Genomic DNA, 18,387 nt, shown 5'->3' with positions numbered 1-18,387 from the left:
CACTTGTTGTATGTTATTCCATTCAGTAATTAGTCAAACTGAATAAACCAAGGCTGCTTGGGAAAGATGTTTTGGAGGAAGGTGAGAAGCATATGCAGAAGTATGAAATCACAAAGATACAAGTTCATGTTTTAATTTTGCTTCAATTAAAATATCCATGAAGCACGTGGCCTTTAACCCACATGAATTCCAGAGGTATCTCCTTTGGGGCCGAGAAAACGCAACCCCCTAGCCAAGAAAATATCAAACAAAATCCCAGTATATTCTAGATGCCACATAAAGAATTTGAATGACCTGAGTATGTGCAGCCACTTGGTCATTTCCTCATATTCTGAAGGGTAACACATATTAAATTAATCACCTGTGGTGCTGGCATCCCATATGGGCGCCAGTTTGAGTCCTGGCTGCTCTGCTTCTGATCCAGCACCCTACTAATGTGCATGACAAAGCAGTGCAAGATGGCACACATACTTGGGCCCCTGTACCCACGTGGGAAACCCAGTAGAAGCTCCTGGCTTTGTTTGGAAAGTGAACCGGTAGGTAGAAGTTCTCCCTCTCTCCCTCTGTAACTCTGCCTTTCAAATAAATAAATAAATAAATCGTTAAAACCAACAAACAACAGAAGTACCAGAGCTTTATGGATATAGAATTCACAGATGTTTTTTCCCATTTAAAGTGCACCATTGAACGGTTTTCTATATATTGGCCGATATATACAACCATCACCATAGTTGAGAGGAGACACAATTAGAGAACACCAAGAGGAGTGAAAGAAAGAAAAGCGAAGGGAGAGAAGGAACAGAGGAGAGAGAGATGCAGGTATGGATCCTACAGTCAGCTCCCCCTCGTCTCTTGCTGTGGGATTTCCACCATCCTCCACGGTAATGGAGATCTGCCTGGTTTCCAAACTCTCTTCCCAAATAATGTGAGAGAGAAAGCAAACGAAAACCATTCATTCGCAAAACTGAGACTCACCGAGTTAAAAAATTAAGTTGTACAAATCAGAAATGTAATCATAGGAGACAAGCTCTGAGAGGTTTTCAATCACTGTGGGGCTGCATCAATTTAAAGTCATGTTACATTAAAGAGAAAACCGTCTGGGAGAGTCTCCCTGTGTCACTTCAGATTAGATGTGTTGTTGTTATCAGGCTGTGCATTTTGTCGGTTTTATTTTACATTTTAAAGATAATGCTTAATCCCCGTAAATAAGAAACTTGTAACCTATGACGTGGTCTCCACTGCCCAGAGAGTATCAGACAGCACAAATTAACACAAAGACCGAAACACAAAACGTTCATCTGGATTCATATTAACATATTAAGTAACTTCCATGGAGTAATCTAACATAGGGCAACCTAAACTCCAGTGGTTTATTTATATACATAAATGCTGTTTCACTTAATTTAAGAGTTACACAAAAATCAATTTGTGGTGTACCCCTTCACATAGAGTACCATGTAGGAGGGAATTGGAAAACTCCATCTGGTGTATTTCAGTGTCTCATCAAGTGAAACTTTCTTAATCTCACCAAGATCTTGTTAAATTGCACATGAGCTTAGTCTTGGACTCCAAGGACTTCTCAACATCAAGTTGCATAAAAGTGACACTTCACCAATTTAAGTGATAAGTTTTCAAACTGTGAAGCATTTAATTACAACGATAAATTCACCTGGCTTTACTCTAACACCAGACGTCTATATCTTTAACAAACAAAAGTGGCAGTTTAAAAACAATTAGACTCAAAAACTCTAATGAATAAAATCCCTGTATCTACAGACAGTACATCAACTTAGTTGTGCACTGCAATGTGTGTCTACACTACACAGCACACACTTGCCAGACACTCTGAGCCGGGAAAGGTCCTTGCCTCCAAGTTATGTTTCTTCTACTTTGCTTCCTAGAATGGAGTCCACTGTATGCATCACAAATCTAAAGAACACATCAAAACCTCCCTGTGACTGTCATCTACTCAGTGACTAATCATTTCATTTTTCTCCTTAGATGGAGAGTGCTCTTCATAGTGGCTGACAGAATTCAAGACAGGATTGTTTGCTCCCTCCCACAGAAAAACACTGACACTCACTAGCAAATCCCCTCTTAACCCTCACTCACCTCCGCCCTTTAGCACTACATCACCACATGTTTAACAGCCTGGACAAGGTTCTCAAGGAAGACAAGGGCAGGAAGGAGTGCCACATTGAAAACTCGAGGGGTTGGACAGGAGTGGGTCCCCTTGGTCCCTGCTAAAGCTGCAATGCAAGGAAGAAACTCGTATTTGAGTTTCCAAATGGGCTTGCAGCCAGCAAGAGCCTGAAGTCCGCAAGGATCTTGGAGGACCATTTGCCCTCACTCCATTTCCAGCTTCCAAGCTGACTTCAGAATCTGACCCCAGCAGATGGCAAGCCTCTGCGGCCTCCCTGGCATACCACTTACCCCATTCTCTCCATGCACTAAGCACCCCTTTCAATTACGTTCTGAGGGGATGGACGAATCCCATGTTGAACATTTCAGACATTCATCAAACACTTTCTGAGACACCTGGCACCCAATGTGAGGGTTCTCAGGCACCGTTTGGGTTGTCTGTCTGTCGCCCTCCAAAAAAGTCAGAAGCACAGAACTTGGCCAAACAGCGTGAGGAAGCTCTCAAGTCTGCAGAGGAGCCCGCTTCCCAGGCAGCAGGGCTTTCTCCATAGCAGCACTCGGAGGCAGTGCACTACGCCATGGAACTAGCTGGCAGTCTTTCTTCATTTTCTATTGCAGACACGCAGGCCATCTCCTCCCTGCCTTGTATCTTCAGCATTTTTCCCCACCAGGGTTTTGTCTATATAAACCCTGTTTGTACCAGTGTGAAAGCAGCAATCCAACCAGCTAGCCTCACTACGGCCAACAGTGCTGGGTACTATCTAATGACTCCACACATACATCCTGCGAGGCACTCAGGGAAGGAAGGAGCAAGAAGGAAGGGACTAGGGTTGTGTATCTGTGCATGCAGGGCAATGCCAATGTCATGGGGTAGGCAGAACCATGCCCCTCCATCCACCAACGATGGCCAGGTCCTAAACCCTGGAACCTGGGAGTATGTGAGGCAATAAGGCAAAGCCAAACTCAGGTTACAGATGAAATGAAGGTGGCGGATCTGCTGAGTGTCAGATAGGGAGGGGACCCTGGATTATTCAGGTATCCTAAGTGTAATCAAGAGTCTTTTTGGTTAGAAAAGTATAAGATGTGACCCCAAGAGGAAGGCATGAAGAAATGCATCCTGCTGCCTTACTTGACACAGGAAGGCACCACTGACAAGGAATGTGACGGCTTTTAAATGACAGAAAATGCAAGGAAGCAATTCTCCCCTGCAGCCGCCAGGAAGCAAGAAAGTGCGGTCAACCCTAAATTACAGTCCAGTAGGACAGGTGTCAGACTTCCATCCCCCAGAACTGTAAATTTCTGTTGCTTAGCCACTGCAGTTGTTCTAACTTGTTACAGTGGCAAAAGGAAGCTAGTGTGCCTCCACACACTGGGTTTAATCAACCCAATCAGAAATATATTCCCTTAAAAATCTAAGGAAAGCATTAATATACTAAAAAATAAGTAAGCTGGACTTTGGGAACTAAAAAGACCAACAAAAATCTTTAATATCTTTATTACTTTTACCTTTATTTTTATTATAACTTAATTTTTGGTCCTTCACACTTTATTTTGACAGGCAGAGTTAGACAGTGAGAGAGACAGAGAGAAAGGTCTTTCTTCCATTGGTTCACCCCTAAAATGGCCACTACAGCCGGCGCAATGCGCCGATCTGAAGCCAGGAGCCAGGTGCTTCTCCCTGGTCTCCCATGCGAGTGCAGGGCCCAAGCACTTGGGTCATCCTCCACTGCCTTCCCAGGCCATAGCAGAGAGCTGGACTGGAAGAGGAGCAACTGGGATGGAACTTGACACCCCAACCAGGACTAGAACCTGGGGTACCGGCGTGCGCAGGCGGAGGATTAGCCAAGTGAGCCGCAGTGCCGGCCGATCCTTCACTTAATTAACAGAAGTCAAAAACTTTTCTAGATGGAATGGCTTACATGAGTCACCTGTGGCAAGAGGCAGAGGGACTACCAGGTAAGACCACTGGCTAACCACATGTTCCTGCTTACTAGCTCTCCTGCCCTGAGCCATGTAGCCTCTCTGTTAAATGTGAAATGGGAGTTATAACAGCCCCAATGCTCAAGGATCTTCACTAGGATTAAAAAAGATGAGGCACTGTATAGAAAGCACTCAGTTCAGCACCAGATACATGGCAGATACATGATGAAAGAGAAGTAGACCCATGGGACTGAAGGGATCTGCCAAAAAGCATGCAACAAAAGAGCAAAGACAGAAATACAATGCTGTCTCCTGTCGCTCCCCCTCTTCGTGGAGGAATGACACAGGACCCTGTGCTGTTCTTTCGTCTGCTCGGCCCTCCCCGGGTTTGCTGCTGGTTCTTCCCGGGTTGGCTACCGACCTTCCACCTCCGTGGAAGGGCGGTTCCCCCTGGCCACTTTCCCCACTTCCACGGGGGAGCGGCACACCGCCGGCCAGCTCTCTCAGGGGCTGCACAGGTGTTCCCTCAGATAGATGTTCCCCTTAGATGTTCCTGGTGCATGTTGTCTCTCTCCTCCTTTATAGTCCTCTTCCACCAATCCCAACTCTGCTACCCACACGCCGAGTACGCTGCTCTCCTCCAATCAGGAGCAGGTCCTACAGTTTATTGGTTGAACTGGAGGCAGCTGTGTAGAAGCTGTTTCTCCCTTCTCAGCGCCATATTGTGGGAGAGCAGATGCATAGAATAAGTCTTAATTCCAGTAACTTAGTCTAGTCCGGGTTGCTCCCCACAGATCCCCCTTTCTTTTTATTTTTTGGCGTTGATACGCGCCTGTCTTCGGTGTCCTGCAGCACACACTCTGCTCTGCTTGCTAGAGTTGCCCACAGGTGCTTACAAGCCCTATCAATCAGGCAAACCGAATCTGGGTCCTCTCTTCGCCATGTTGTGAGGAGGTTTTTAGGCGCTGATGCGTGCCTGTGTTTGGTGCCCTGCAGCGCATGCTCTGCTCTGCTAGAACTGCCTGCAGGTGCTTACAAGCCCTAACAATCAGGCAGACCGAATCCAAGCCTTCTCATTGCGGTATTGTGGGGAGACTTATTGATGTTAATTCGTGCCTGTCTTCGGTGACCTGCGGCGCATAAGCTGCTAGCCGCCCGCAGGTGCTCACCACCTCCCTACTCAGGCAGACCGAATCCAAGCTCTCTCATTGCCATGTTGAGGGGAGGCCTTATTTCTCTCTATTTCTCTATCTCCAGGCATTCCTATCTCTCCCATTTTACTTCTATCTTCCAGCATTCCTGTTTCTCTCATTTTACTTCTATACTTCTGTTTCTCTTATCCCTGCGGCATCCCGGCGCCCGCCCCAAGGCTGCTTCTCCGCGCCTCGCCCCACGGCGGCGTCCCGGCTCTGCACTGCTTCAGCCCGCGCTTCTCTCATCTGCGTGGCTTCCCGGCTTCGCGCGCGCACTCCGCAGTCTCCGCGCCCCTTCGCGCCCGCACCACGGCCTTGCACTAGCCCCGCGTTCCCTATCTATTCACGCCCCGTGCTCTCTCTGCACGCGGCGGCTTCCGCGAATCACACAGCATAGCTCACGTTTCCGCCACCGGCATTCAGTCCAAGTTCCTCGGGCTAACCTGGCGAATTCAACCTAGCTTACGCGTCTCCGCCTTATTGTTTGGCTTCCCCTCTTTTGCTCCCCGGGCTAATCTGACAGATTCCAACCTGGCCCACGTTTCCGCTTCTGGTTTAACTTTTCACCTTTTGCTCCCCGGGCTGACTTAAAGAATTCCAACCTGGCTTACGTTTCCGCCTCGGCCTGCCCCCGCAGCTTCAATTTCCCTAACATTTTTCTCTACCCGGTATGTTTCCCTAAGTTTTCTTCCAACAATATTCCTCCCTCATTTCTCCTGGCTTCTCCCCACAGTCCGTATCCGAGTCTGTTTGTTCTAGCTTTCACTTTCGCTTTCGACCTTAGAGATTTCTCCCAGCTTCCCCCCGTAGTCCGTATCTGAGTCTATGCCTAGGCTTTTGATAGCTTCTTCCGGCACCTTTTCCGTCCGGCTTTTCCCTAGGCTTTTTGCTAGTCTCTCTCTCCGGTATTTTCCCACTTCTTCCCATTTCTTCCCTCCTAGGTTTCTTATCCGAGTCACGGCACCATTATGTCGCTCCCCCTCTTCGTGGAGGAACGACACAGGACCCTGCGCTGTTCTTTCGTCTGCTCGGCCCTCCCCGGGTTTGCTGCTGGTTCTTCCCGGGTTGGCTACCGACCTTCCACCTCCGTGCTTCTCCCCTCCCTGCTAACACTTTCTCTCCAACAGTAGCCTGCATCCACTAGCATCCCTTCTCATCTCAATTTTAGTCCATATTGGCTTAACCACAAAAGACAAAAGCTGTTTGAGTATGAGTGAATACCAACTATCACACCAATGACATTAAAACATGCTGGGCGGTATTCCTAGGTTTCCGTCCTGCTCCAAATTTTTTGAAACCATTTATTTGCTAATCTTTGCTGACAGTTGATATTCAACCTATCTTTACAATGCTAATGTGGCTCACTAGCAAACAAAAACATTTAACTATGAACACAATGGAAGTCTAACTGGGTGGTGCACAGCTAGATATTAAAGTAATGAACAAAGGGTTTTAGCAAGCTTAGCAGCCCCATCCAAGACTCTGGACATGGATACAGGTAAAATACTAGGCAGGCAGGGTGGGTAAACAGTAGAGGCAGCAGATATTCTGAGGAGTCCCTGAGGCTGAGGTCCAGGAAGAGGTTTTATTCAGGTGAAGACCAGACTCAGAAGGGAGGAGGGAGACACAGGAGTGCAGATGCTGAGAACAATGACTCACAGCAGCAACCAAGGGCCAGTGTGCTCAGTAGTTTACAGGGTCAGTATCTAAACCTTCCTAAAAACCCTAAGAAACAGCACAATTATGGGGCACATTTTACGGATGAAGAAACTGAAGTTCAGAGAGGCAGTACTTGGTAGGGCTTCGACTTGAACCCTTCATTCTGACCTCTGCAACATTCAGATCCCCTGCAGGGAGCAGAGACAACTCTGGGGGCCAAGGCAGTGACTGGGGATAGGGATCCTTACACACAAGGGTCCAGGAGGTCAGTCTGCACTGTGGAGCTAACCGGTCCCATTCATGAGCCCTAGAAGGGAAGCACGGTCAATCTGGTGGGTAAGGTGCCCCTGCTGAGGCTGAGGGGGCAGACATCACAACACAGGTTATCCCTCACTTCTGTGCTTAGAAGAGCAGAGGAGGCTGCTCTGGCAGGCACAGGGCCGAGTCTGACAAGCTCACACCCCGGACAGGTCTGGAGACAGCCTCCTGAAACCGCCCTGGGGGCCCCAGAGGCCCTGAGGTCTCCAGGGCTTGTCACTCAGGCACCGAATACACTTAGTCTAATTGGATATTATTCCTTCTTTATGAAGCCAAGCAGGCTGTTACCTAGTTCTCTGGGAAAGACATTTGCAGCTTCATTTTGCAATTACATCTCCCTGGTATTTGTCATGGCACAGAAGTGAAATTCCTGCGTCTCTGTTCCCCGATGTCATCTTTTCCTCTTGTTTAAAATATAGGTGCAACGCCAACTCTTTTCTCATCTGTAAGCTCGTTTCCACCCTACACATACACACACATACACACTCTGCAATATCTGACCAATTATTTTCTCAGCCACATTAAAAATAGATGGCATTGCCACTGTGGCAGTTATTAGAGCTGCTCACGAGTGTCCTGGTTCTTCAGGAGGTGGAATTGTACCTCCCTGTCCTTTAGAAACGGGCACGGCCATAGACTTGCTTTGGCAATCAATCATGGGAGAAAGCAGTATTTCTGGGTTTAAGTTTTACAGTCCCGACACTGCTCTGCCATGATCCCTTCCCTGTGCAGCAGAAATAACAGAGGTACTTGTAAAGAGCAGGGGTCATGCCTACCCCAACCCTCTGTGGTTACATATCCTCAGTAAGGAGCACTCAACTGTGCTAACCCACGAAGATCTGGGCATGTTTATAACTACGGCACACTCCACTGCACCTTGACTGACAAAATCCAACTTAACCAGTTCAAGTTCCATTTTTGTGTTCCCCTTCTTTGCCACAAAATTGGCTTTTGTCCCCCAGTGTTATGCGGCTGCTCCTGAGGTAGCAGGGTCACGATCTCTACCCTAAATTCCATATTCTTTGAGTTCCTCTCTAAGTTATACACTCCCTTTCTTGGACCTACTCCAGATTCACAGAACAGGAAAACATTTCTCACTGCCTCCTCTTGAAGCAGTGATAGATGGACTCACCACATTTTAGCTACACAATTCAAATCTAAGCACAGTCAGCTAAGGGGTCCCCATAGCACTTTCTAGAACAAAGAAGAGCTCACTCCCCCATCCTCCCCTAGGCCTGGGGTCCAAGTCCCTCTGGAATGCCTCAGCTATTGTTTTCTCTAGAAGTTAAATCACCTCCCACCAACCTTAGTTGATTATGATTAGCCTCTACCCTCCCAGAAGAAAACCATCCACTGCTTCTCCAGGTAGTGAGCCTTCCTTCTGTGATGTTATCTCACAGCCAAAGGAGTGAGAAGCTGCAATGTTCACGGAACACTGTAGCTGAGGCCTGGTGCTCACCTCTGCACTAAGTCCGAATGGAGTAGGGCAGTTCAGAGTCCCACATTCCAAGGAAGATGCTCACCAGCCTGCTGCTCCTGCTACCTTTCCCAAATGGGTAAAAATGATAATAAGATACATAAATATGGCTTCCATGATTATGTGGTAAGGACTTAAGAAGCATTACAAATTAAGCACAGCAAGGTTCAGAGCCTACACTGGAGCCATGTACTTCTGACCCTATGTCCTGGCCCCTCTTCCTCTACAAACATGCCAACATGCCTTTCCTTTATGTTCTTCCCCCATCAGGAACACCTCTCCACTCCTAAGTGACTGCAACACCTTGTTCCTGTTCTCACCATCAGCCATTCCCTGTTACCCAACTGCACCCTCAACTCCCCCCTCTGCAACCTCTTTCCCAGTATCCGTGAAGAACCGATCCTAGGCTTACAATCCAGCTGCCACCGTAGCAGTCATCAACATCATTCTGTCTAGATGCTGGGGACTGTGTGAAGTAGTTCACAGGGGTGAATGTCAGCGTGGATGGCCCTTCCTTGCACTTGTACACTCTGCTCAAATGGCACCTCATCCACGAAGCTTTCCCCAGCAACCTGACAAGAGCCAGGCTCAGCACACAGTAGGTCGACAGTACACGCTTGATGTACAAATGAATAAAAGACTCAAAAGAAGAGTCAACGGCTGAATAAATGGAGTGGAGTCCTTGCAGTGCGCAAGTCCGGTGCTATGGCAATGGAAAGATGACAGCTCTCCCACTGCCCTCCTGAAAAGAAAAGCCCACCCAGACTCACAACGCATTAGCAGCATGGGAATCTACCCTATGCCACAGAGGCATGCCAGGGCCAGAACAAAAATAAATTCCTCTCAGCCCTCCAGCTTCTCAGCAGGAATATCTGAGGTATCTTTAATCAAACGTTAGAAGCTCAAATTGCCCACAATTCTAGAAATGCCTCCAGTTACTATGGATTTATCAGTGAAGAAAATGAAATAAAGAAAATTTGTTTCATAGTTAAAGCCAAGGCCACTTTATCCCAGATGTACTTAAATCACTTAGCTCTTAACAGAATCTTTAACTATAAATATACTAAATTTGGTAGTAGGATAGATTAACTACAAAAGGAAATTAACACTGCCTTAGAGAATGGAGATAACATATTAAACCACTGATAGGCTACTTTTGAGAATTATAACTGGGTAGACCTAACATTTTTAAATGGATATTAGAGATGATGAAATACTACTCAGCCACCCTGTGAAATGCAATTGAATTTACATTGATTAAGGAAGAGAGGGGGGAGGGGGTCTACTGTTATATAAAGCCTCACATGAAAAACTTTCAACAAGCCCCAAAATGACTGCCTAGGAAATAGGTTCTGGTGACTAAGCAGTGTGTCATTAGCCCTGCGGAGAGAAAGCACAGAATTCAGTTCCATTACCAACGTGCGTGTGCAGGGTTTCTGCCGGGGGTAGATTAACACTTGCCTTCCAGAAAGACCAGCGCAACAAGCCAAGTTTGCAGGGCTTTGCCACAGCCCCGTCTGCCTTCTCCCAGGCAAGCTGACAGCCTCATGATGCACGGCATTCCAGCTCCCCGGCAGCATCGACTGCCTCACGCTGATGCTTCCCCGTTAAATACTGCACAGCTCAATTAACAGCTCTTCAATACACAATTTAATTTTTCTTTCATCTTGATCCATAGCCTGGCTCAAAATGAGGAATGCTAGAATAGATGTACTTTGAATATTGAAGCAAGTCTTTATAAATAAACCTATCACACTTGTAATGATTTCTGTCATAACATGACAAAACAGATGGAACTCAGTGTCTGGCACTTCAGCTCACACGTCATTTTTCCAACATCACCAAAACCGCTGGTTTCTTTTTTTTTTTTTTTTTTTTTGGGCTTTTCTCTAATACTTTTTTCTCCCAGTTATCTCTGCATGGCATCCTGCTACTTGAGAACTGTTTTTCCTCCCACCCACCCACAATGCCTTCCACATGTGGCAATTCTTCAGAAAGAATGAAGAAAATTACTACTGTTGCTGCTTAAATGTAAGGTAAGCTACTGTAACTTATAAATGATTTATGAAGGTCTGACCCTTGTAAAAACATACATATTTCATCATAAATGGATCCATGGCATTTACTCCATATACAGTATTTATATTTATACATAATTATTCAAGATTTTGTAAATCTCAGCAAGCCCATGGTCTCATAAGCAAATCCAACATTCTACTCTAACCTGTAAGGCACAAAATAGAAGGAACCAGAAGTATTCCCACTTGACCCCACATATACACTGTCTACCTGCAGGGATGGTGGTGTGTTTACAAAGAATACTGTGAATCAGGAGATTCCTCAGACTTCCCAATTCAGTGTTCAAACAGCTCCATGCACGTGCTGTTTATCAAAGAAGATGATATATCACTCTGGACCAGAGGCAATCTCTTCTGTTTATACACATTCATAAAAACAGACTCGACAACAGTTAGTGCTGTGGATAGAACTGTGTAGCACTGACATGGACCTCCGACAATCTGCTTGGGTAGATGAGCAAGCGACAGATGGGATCTACTCTCCCGAAGTGGATCAAACCATCGGGGGACAGGGCTAAAACCCAATCCTTTTCTCATCAGCTCATTCCATTTAATCTTTTCAGGCTGCAGGGAAAGGCTCACTATCAAACTGTGATCTTGGGTAACGCCACAGTCATAAGACAATGACAAAAATGGACTTTTTAAAAATGTACTGGTGTTATCCCATTGTGTTTGATTTTCACATTTCATCTACAGCCTATTCTAAACATTGAAAATGCATTTCATAACTTTCAACTCATTCCCTATTTTAAACAGCACAACAGAAATCACATTTAAGTGTGTACAGATATGTATTTATGCACAAGTATAACCATTCAGATAAGAATTGTTAAAAACACCCACATTTTAAACACGCTCCCTCCTTTCTTCCTGTTCTTTCCCCAGTGCTATACTGCTCCACATGTAATTTGGAAGGAGCTAAACAAAAGCTATAAGAGACTTTTTAATTGTCAGAGATGGAGCACTTAGAATTTATACTAATTAACTAGTCATTATTTCAAATAAGAACATTAATTGGTATGTTCAGAAAATCTGCAGCATTGCAAAATTTAAAATAAACATTACAAAGATATCATTTACAACTAATCTATATTTACCACTGAAGTAAGCTTCAAACTATATTTCTTTCTATTATGCTTTTATTGGCTACAGCACACATTAAATGGGGTGTGTTATACACAGCTTCCTAAACACCTAAATTTATAAAACCCAATTACATAAATTAATTAGGAATGAACGCATACATTTATGCCTTTGTTTGCAACTGTAACATATTAAACATGACAAAATTAATAAGTAGACCCTAAAAGAAAAAATGGTGTCATGTATTCATTTTCATAACAGATTTTTATGAGATTTAACTTGACTTATCTAGTCCTAAGGGTCGTGATTCTTAATAAATATGCAGCTTCTCACCATTTCATATATATGTAAGGGTATGTTTTTATAGTTCCTAAAGGACCAAGAATGTACAAATTCAGGAGCTTTTATTTCAAGTTCTTGAGACAGAAAGGCAAAGAATTACTCAAATGTTAGTTCTGTCTTGCTTATCTTCCACACTGTTATTAAAGACAGCTTTCTGGTAATTAGTCTGACTCACCACCACCTAAATTATCATAGGAAACACTGATATATGACCAGCCCATAGAGTATAGTTAGAAACAATTTTGAATGCACACACAAAAAAATCAGAGCCCCCAAAATATCTTAATAATTTTGCATCACTGTTGTTCAGAATGACATTTTGTTGCATGGAAAACTCTCAAGAGTCTGATTTTGAAAAACAGGCGCACAGAAAACCGATCTGTAAAAAGATCATCTCTCCTCTCACCACCCACCCCATCAATGTCCATTCTTTTTTTAATTTTTGACAGGCAGAGTGGACAGTGAGAGAGACAGAGAGACAGAGAGAAAGGTCTTCCTTTACCATTGGTTCACCTTCCAATGACTGCTGCGGCCAGCACACTGTGGCCGACACACTGTGCTGATCCGAAGCCAGGAGCCAGGTGCTTCTCCTGGTCTCCCGTGTCGGTGCAGGGGGCCCAAGGACCTGGGCATCCTCCACTGCACTTCCGGGCCACAGCAGAGAGCTGGCCTGGAAGAGGGGCAACCGGGACAGAATCCGACGCCCCAACCGGGACTAGAACCTGGTGTGCCAGCACTGCAGGCGGAGGATTAGCCTACTGAGCCACAGCACCGGCCTATCCATTCTTAATAGTACCATTCATTTGCAACTGTATGAATTCTAGGTTCAGAAATGCAACCTGCCAGGAGTATGTGAGCACACTGGAATGAAATCCTGTTTTGGGCCTCTGTTCCCATTACAGCTCTTGGAAACTAACAAGACTCTTCAGGTCATGGACTGTGCTGGTTGGTCACACTGTGCCCCAGGCTCCCATCCCACCTGCCCTTGTGTGCTGGAGTAAAACAGAGTCCCTCAGCAGAATCGGTAGGAATGCAGAGTTCCTCATCTCACCACATGATGTGACCCACAGTGTGAGACAAAAAGCCCTGACTTTATCTTCATAATGTGAGATCCTCTTCCCAAGACGCTGTGGGATGTGAAACAGGAAGGAGGCAGCAGCTTGCAGCCTGGTTCATACCCTTACATCAAGCCTGACACGCTGCTGCTCCATGTGGCTTCCCCCGCAGATGCCTCCAACGCAGCAGGAGCCAAAGCAACCTACCTCCTCCTTCCTCCTCCCTCCCCTCCCCCTGGGCTCTGTAATTCACTGAAAGTCACCACTCTGGATGCATCCTCTCCCCCTTCCCATTGCCTGCCTCAACGTCCACCCCCTCGTGTCTCTGAGTCATCTTCTATTCATCCCCACTGCCACTACCTTGCCACAAGCTTTCCATGTCCCCAGCTGAGAACTAGAAGAGACTCCTGTACCAAACCTCACTTCAAACACTACCAGAAGCCCAAATACCTTAGCGAGGTTGTAAAGGCTTTGTGGGTTCTTCCCAAATACCTGTCTGTCTTCACCCCTTGGTACCCCTCTGCTATCCCTTACACTCCAGCTAACCCAAGACCTGTGATCTTCCCAACCTACCCCTGCTCCCTCTGCCCACACGCCTTTACCCAGGGGACATGCTCTGATCGCAGTGCCTCTCTTTTCCTCTGGCAATACCGAGTAATTCTTGCAAATTCAATCCAAAACTCATATCTCCTAGAAATCTTTCTGACTTCTCACCCCACCGAACTGTGTTATATCGCTCAGTAGTTCTCAAATGGATCCACAAATATTTCGGTCACCTTCCCCTCAAAAAGGCAGACAAATGGCCCATCTCTTTAGTGTGGGCTAGACTCAGTGATTCATTTTTCACAAACTGAATGTGGCAACAGTGAACCTGGGTGACTTCAAGACTAGGGCATAAACGCTCCTGTGGCTTCTGCCTTACTGTCTCCCTCTTGGATTACCAGCAGTGGAAGAATCCAGCTGCCATTTAGGAACCCTGGAGTGACCCTGCAGAGAAGCCCAAGCAGTGAGGAATGGAGGCTTCCTGCTCGTGAGGATGCCACCCTGGAGTTGGGTCTTCCAGCTCCAGTCAATCCTCGGCGAACATCTTGAGTGTCATCTCCTAAGACAGCCTTTGCCACAAGTCCCTAGAAAGGACCATGCCCCAATTCCTGACCCACAGAAACTGTGAGATAGTAACTCCGCAGGTAATTCATTATGCAGGAAGGTAACTAACAAAGGTGCCCTTCTTCTGTGCTTCCATGACACCCCACATGCCCTGCTGTTACTCTGGTAGCCAGCACAGAACCCGGCACACTATTGCCAATAAATACAACTGAGAGGTACGTGACCAGATGGCTGAAAGAATCGATGCGTGAACAAGTGAATCAGCCCCAGTCCTATGGCCGCTGTGGCGTGTGGTTAAGGCACACCAGTTTTTGTGTGCATACACATTTTCAATTCTCTTGGGCATATATTAAGGAGTGAGATCACTGGGCCGCGTGGTGACACCCTATTTTTCTGAGGAATGGCCACACTGTTTTCCAAAGTGAATGGAGCCCTTCACACTCTCACAGTGTGAGGATTCCAATTTCTCTATTTCCTCACCAATACTTCTTGTCACTTTCATTACTGTCATCCTATTGGATACAAAGTGGTATCTCTCTTTTTTTTTTTTTTTTTTTTGACAGGCAAAGTGGACAGTGAGAGAGACAGACAGAGAGAAAGGTCTTCCTTTTTGCCATTGGTTCACCCTCCAATGGCCGCCACGGCTAGTGCGCTGCAGCCGGCGCACCGCGCTGATCCGATGGCAGGAGCCAGGTGTTTATCCTGGTCTCCCATGGGGTGCAGGGCCCAAGCACTTGGGCCATCCTCCACTGCACTCCCTGGCCACAGCAGAGAGCTGGCCTGGAAGAGGGGCAACCGGGATGGGATAGAATCCAGTGCCCCGACTGGGACTAGAACCCGGTGTGCTGGTGCCGCAAGGTGGAGGATTAGCCTATTGAGCCGTGATGAAGTGGTATCTCAACATGGTTTGGTCATGCACATTCTTAAAGAAAAAAGGTTATGCACAGAATATATAATAAGCATAGATATCTTACAAAAGCCAAAACTCTCTGAAAACAAGTCCTATATATAATTTATGCATAGTTCCATAATTTTGTGTATAAAATTTTATATATGTATATATATATGCTCTGCTCTTCAAAGAAATACAAGTTAAAACAAGAATTTACTGTACACCTACCAAAGTAACAGCTTAATAAAAGCAAAAAAAAGAAGGTAACACATACCAGTGTTATTAGGGAAGTGCCAAGAGAGACCCTCTCAGATAATGCTGCTGGGAAAAATACTTGATTCACTTCTGGAAAAATATTTGGTGACAAATGTCAGAGACAGGAAAATTTGTATATTCTTGAAACATGATTTCTAAGATTCTATCCACAGGGGCAACACTGTAGTGCAGCAGGTTAATGCCCTGGCCTGAAGTGCCAACATCCCATATGGGTGCCAGTTCAAGACCCAGCTGCTCCACTTCCAATCCAGCTCTCTGCTATGGCCTAGGAAAGCAGTAAAGATGGCCCAACTCCTTGCGTCTCTGCACCTGCATGGGAGACCCAGAAGAAACTCATGGCTCCTGGCTCCTGATTGGCATAGCTCCGAGAAAACTCTGGGGCCAGCACTGTGGCATAGCAGGCTAATTCTCTGCCTCTGGCGCTGGTATGCATCCCTGTGGCTCGTCTTCGGATCCAGATGGCCCAAGTGCTTGGCCCCTGCACCCATGTTGGAGACCCAGAACAAACTCCCTGCTTCAGAGCAACTCAGATCTATTCTTTGTAGCCATTTGGGGAGTGAACCAGCAGATGGAGGACCTTTCTGTCTTTCCCTCTGTCTGTAACTCTGCCTCTTAAATATATAAATCTTTTTTAAAAAATTGGAAAACAAGGGCCCAAGCTGTGACATGACACATAAAGTCACTGTCTGCAGTGTCTTTGCCTCTATGTAATTCTTCTTTTCAAATAAATATGTTTTTTAAAGATCATTTGTTTGAGAGGTAGAGTTACAGGAAGAGACAGAGAGACACAAAAAGTAAAGTCTTCCATCCCTGGTTCACTCCTCAAATGGCCACAGTGGCCGGAACTGGGCCAATACAAAGCCAGGAGCTTCTTCCAGGTCTCCCACACAGGTACAGGGGCCCAGGCACTTGGCCCACCTTCTACTGCTTTCCCAGGCCACATGCAAAGAGTTGGATCGAAGAGGAGCTGCAGGGACACAAACCGGTGCCTATATGGGATGCTAGCACTGCAGGCAGAGATAGCACTGGCCCAATAAATAAATTTTTTTAATGGGAAAATAACATAAATATCTGACAAGCAGAAATAATGGAACTGAGTCACCCAGAGGGGTTAGAGTATGCCCATGTAGTTATTGTGAGCATCGTATTTTAAGTAAGTAGAAAAATGCTCATAAAATATAATTAAGTTATAAAAATGGGAAGTAGACATTGCCAAGAGGCAGTGTGGAATCTCCACATTGAGGAACCCCATGACCCTGGGTAAATCATTATCTCCCATTTCCATGACTCAGTTTCTTTATCTGCAAAACTAGGGCAATGAGGACATCATCTCAAAGAGATGCCATGAGAACTTCTTCATTTAAATAGCACATTCAATTCTCACCAGGTTGGAGAAGATATTACCTGGTATTATTATGATCTTGATTTCACAACACAGCATAGACTGGAAAAGTCTAAAATGCCCCTTTTTAGTTCCTTAAATATCCGCAGCCTTTCCCAGCTAGTCTAACAGAGAAATAATGAGTGCTATCCTCCTCAAAGCACAGATCTGGGGGTGAGAGAAAATGTCCAGCCCGCCAACAGGAATGCCTGAGAGTTTCAGCAGTGCTCATGGCTATTAGGGGTATTTACCAGAAGTCAAACAGGATGAAATGCCACAAAAAGCCAGATTTGCATGCAGCTTCCCAGTCCTACCTACAGTAGCTACAGAACAGCATGAACTCTGAAATACGGTAAAACCCAAATGGGGCTAATGTTTGGCACTCTTAGAAACCCTAAGATACCATGGTGGGAATCTGGCAGGGTGATTAAGCCACCTCCTGGGAACCGTATTTCCCCTGTCCATGCCTGGGTCTAAGTCCTGGCTCCACTGGTAAACCCAGCTTCTGCTAACGCGCATGCTAGGAGGCAGCAGGCCACCGTTCAAATAGTTGTGTCCCTGCCACCCATACAAGACCTGGATGGAGTTCTTGGTCCCGGCTTTGGCCCGTTACAGGCAATGGCAGGCAGTACTCTCTCACTTTATTTCTCTTTCACTCTGCCTCTCAAAAAAACAAAGACTCTAAATTATCAAGCTATCTTATCTTTTTTTTTAATTCTCTCTTATTCTTAACCTTTTTTTTCTAATTGTTGTTGCTTCAACCAAAAAAAAAGTACTTTTGCTGGTTAATATGAACAGAGAAGAAAGTGTATTTCTCAATGATGGACTTATTACCAAAATTATTTATCTTCACTTGAATTGATATTATACTGCTAATTACTTCAAGGACTTTAAGATTGTTCGTTCTGGTATCTACACTAAGCACCAAACACTTTAGTGTAGGCATTTAGCCTACTGGTTAAGATGCCAGTTAAGACACCAAGTCCCCTATAAGGCACCCCGGTTTGATACCCATCTCCAGCTCTGGATTCTAGCTTCCTGCTAATGCAGACTGTAACAGGCAGCAGGGATGGCTGAAGTAATTAAGTTCCTGGCACCCACATGGAAAACTTGGATTGAATTCCCAGTCCCAGGCTTAAGTCCAGCACAGCCCTGACCATTCCAGGCATTTGCTAAGTAAACCAATGAATGGGAGCTGAGTCAGCCTGTCTTTCTTTGACTTTGTTTCTCTTAAACATTAGAAAAAAACTTTTGAGAACGACTTTGGCTAGGGATGACAAACAGGTTTCAAGCCATTGGTAATTTTGCTTGCAATACACTACTGGGAAGGATTCCAAGGTGGCCATCACGCTCAGTGGAAGACGATGGAAGTAACTGCTCAGTGACATCTGCCATGGACATAGGAGACGTTGATTATGGTAGTATGCTGACGCACTACAAGAGCTGCTAATGAAAACTGTACAT

At 45.7% G+C, this 18,387-nt stretch overlaps 1 protein-coding gene across 5 annotated transcripts in view; it reads right to left on the bottom strand.

The window, feature by feature from the left end:
• The window catches only part of WWOX (WW domain containing oxidoreductase), a 1,022,922-nt gene that overhangs the window by 897,190 nt on the left and 107,345 nt on the right, over positions 1 to 18,387 (bottom strand). The window lies entirely within an intron of this gene.

The sequence above is a fragment of the Oryctolagus cuniculus genome, chromosome 18 (assembly GCF_964237555.1).
Source record: "Oryctolagus cuniculus chromosome 18, mOryCun1.1, whole genome shotgun sequence".
Taxonomy (NCBI): domain Eukaryota; kingdom Metazoa; phylum Chordata; class Mammalia; order Lagomorpha; family Leporidae; genus Oryctolagus; species Oryctolagus cuniculus.
Note: the sequence above shows the minus strand (reverse complement) of the source record. Positions and strands in the feature narration are given on the sequence as shown.